The following is a 3,290-nucleotide window of genomic DNA, read 5'->3' on the forward strand; positions in this document are numbered from 1 at the left end:
CTGAAGACCTAGCTGGGGAGCCCAGCAAACATCAAATGGGGTGAGCCTTCAAAGCTGCATCTGGGGTCCAGAGTCACCTCACATCTGCACTGCATATGGTAGGACATTAAGACTATAGGTGGCCCTTTTGTATTTTTGCATTTTGTATTAGTTTGGATCGTAACTATAAACTCCTGTAATTATGTATTAATGTAAATATATGAAATTTCATATTATTGAGATTTTCTCCATAATGTATGTTGATAAATGAAATGTTGAGAATTATTTGTGAATATGTTTCAAGTGATGAAGTGAACAGAAAAGTTTTGAAAATAGTATTGTGATTTGAGATTGAGATTTTGAGATTGACTTGAATGTGTATAATGGAGTTTGGATTTGGAAATTATTTTGGAAGTGTTTTAAACAGGTTCAAAAGAACTGTTTTTCCAATTTACGGCCAGCACTCTACCGGATTTTCTATAAAATTTGCGAAGAAATTCAAATTTATCAAAATTGAAAATAAATGAATTAAAAGGGATAAATTGTAATAGAAATATAAATTAGTGCTCCGACATACTGAGTGGCATAACTTGCTCGGCTACACTGTAGACGGGTAAGGGGTGTCACAAGATAAAATTTTGAGAATTGGTCAAATGGTGTGTTTGACCTTGTTTGAGCTGAAAAATGGTCATGTATGACCAATTGTAGTGTGTTGGAAGTGTTGGAACCAAATGGAAATTTGGATTGGTTATGGACATTCTGCAGGCAGCATGACCAAGGTCCATTTCAGGGATAAAAACTGAAAATTTACCAACCCAATTGGTGTGAGGCCAATTGAGAATGAAACTAGACACAAAATGGCACATTTTTCATCTAGGAATCATGCCTAGAAAGTGACCATAGCATAGTGAACAAATTGGCCAAATCCGGATTAGGCAATCTGACCTGTACAAAAATGACCAAATAAATAGTGTTTGTTCATTTAGCCATAAATTAGGCTAGGCAGGTCCAAATGACCTGAAATTTCACCAGTATAAATTTGAGACATAGCCCTAAAAATTTCATGAAGAACACAAGTCCAAATTATGCCCTTAACCAACTCATTTAGCTACCCAAAATTAGTGACCTAAAACTGCCAGAACCAAGTTGGTGCCTAGAAAATCTGGGTTAGGCCAATCTGGCCAACCATGTTCAAATGGCTATAACTTGAGCTACAAAACTCCAAATGGAGTGATTCAAAAATGGAAATAAAGTTAAGACAATAAGGAACAACTTCTATGAAGAAAACTTAGCCAATTCGAACAGCAACATGACCCATAGAACAGTACAAAACAAGACACCAAAACTGAAAATTTGAAATTTATACCTAAAAGACTTAAGAATTGAGAAATGAACCAAAACCAACAAATTAGGTAACCAAAATCTGGTATGTGGGTGAAATTAGAATTCCACACCTATTAAGCATTAGAAAGTCAACAAATTGACTTGAATAGTATCTTGAATAGTAACCCCGAAATACAAATTTTAAAGAACGTCAAGTTTAGCATATTAAAGCTAGGTATAAGTAGATTTTAATTTTTTTTTTTTTTTGGATTTATGATAAGTTGTGATACTGAAACACTGTGAAACTATGTGTTTCAGTTGAAAAGAATACCGGGAAAGAACCTGAGGCATCTAATCAAGGCCAAGAGGCGACTCGCTTAAGGTTTGTGCACAACATAGAATTTTCTGTAAATTTTCTTCTGCAAATTGTTTTGAATGAATTGTGATATTAAATTGTGATTTAATTATATTGAAATGTTTATTATACTTTTGAATTAAATTGTTGAAAGTTTACTTGTATATGTTTGAAATGGCAATAAATGTTTAATAAATTGATAAGATAGTTTTGAAACCACAGTGTCATGTCCATATATTTGAATACCTCACTAGCATGACTAGTAGGGGAAATTAGTTTCGAATTTTGATTCCTTCTCTGGCTGAAATGTTGAGGTGTGTGCCAGTAGAAGAAGAAAAAGAATGGGTTCCCATATATTTGAGCTAGCTAGCCTTGTGATGTGACTTCTCATAAGCCTCTGGCTATTGAGATGATTATTGTTTCGAATGGCATGATACAACTGTGTGTTTTCATAAAATTTATTTTGAGACTTTCGAAAGGAAATTGTTTGGATTAAAATTTTATAAGTCATGTTTTGAATTTATATCTCATGTTCAGTTTAATTTTTGAATAAATATGATTTAAATTCTACATAAATATTATTTTAGTATGTTGTGCACCACTGAGTCATAGTACTCAGCGAAGGCTGTTATTGCTGTCACAGATATAGCGACTAGAGGAGCAGCAGAGTGAGCTGTTAAGGATTGTGGAGCCACCTTCCCTGAAGTTTTATGGGGTATATTTTATACCCTAATTGTAAAAATTATGTTGATGTATGTAAATGTATGTAAATGTAGAAAATGGTCATGAGCAGTTGTATAAAGTTTGTAATAATATTAGTTTTAATTTTTCAAATGTAAATTTTGGATTGATGAATGTAAATTATTTTAACTTAAATGAAATGTGAATGAAATTATTTTGTTTTAAATTGAATGAAATTACTTAGTATTATTTTTTATAATGTTTGAATTGGAAATTATTGATTTGAATTTTGGAATTTGAGAAATGATGTTGAAATTTGTTATGGTGGATGTTGAAGTTGATGAGTTGATGAGATAAATCATTGGAAGTGTCACACCCTACTCCCCCGTAAAATGTAACATGATCCCGTAGTACACCTAATGAATTACCGTACTTCGCCTACCGATAACCCATTAGATATACTACAAGGGATTTTAAAACAATTTTCATGAAATTTAAATCATCGATTAAAATCTGGTGTTATAAAATTTTTTTTAAAATTTCAGCAAAGTGCCGGTTGTGTTTTGAGAAAACAGTTCTTCAAACCTAAAAAGGAAAACACTCCCAATATGTTTTCTCAAATACAACTCTAATAACTTCATTTCAACTCACAATTCAAATCTCAATAATCAAATCAATTCATTTTCAAACCAATCTCATCATAAAGAATATTTCATTGATTACAAGACTCAACATTTATATCACAATAATTTACATTTAATTACATACCAAAATATTTTACAAGAGTTTTTTATACAACTGCCTAAATAATTTACATATATATTATTACATGCATACATCAAACTTATGTACATGGGTATACCTATGATATACCTAGAGCTGATCTGAATGTCTCTTTAAAGAAGCTTACTCAATTGCTCTGTGCTCTTTTCACCTGCGACAGCATACAAAG

Source organism: Hevea brasiliensis, chromosome 5 (genome assembly GCF_030052815.1).
Source record: "Hevea brasiliensis isolate MT/VB/25A 57/8 chromosome 5, ASM3005281v1, whole genome shotgun sequence".
Taxonomy (NCBI): domain Eukaryota; kingdom Viridiplantae; phylum Streptophyta; class Magnoliopsida; order Malpighiales; family Euphorbiaceae; genus Hevea; species Hevea brasiliensis.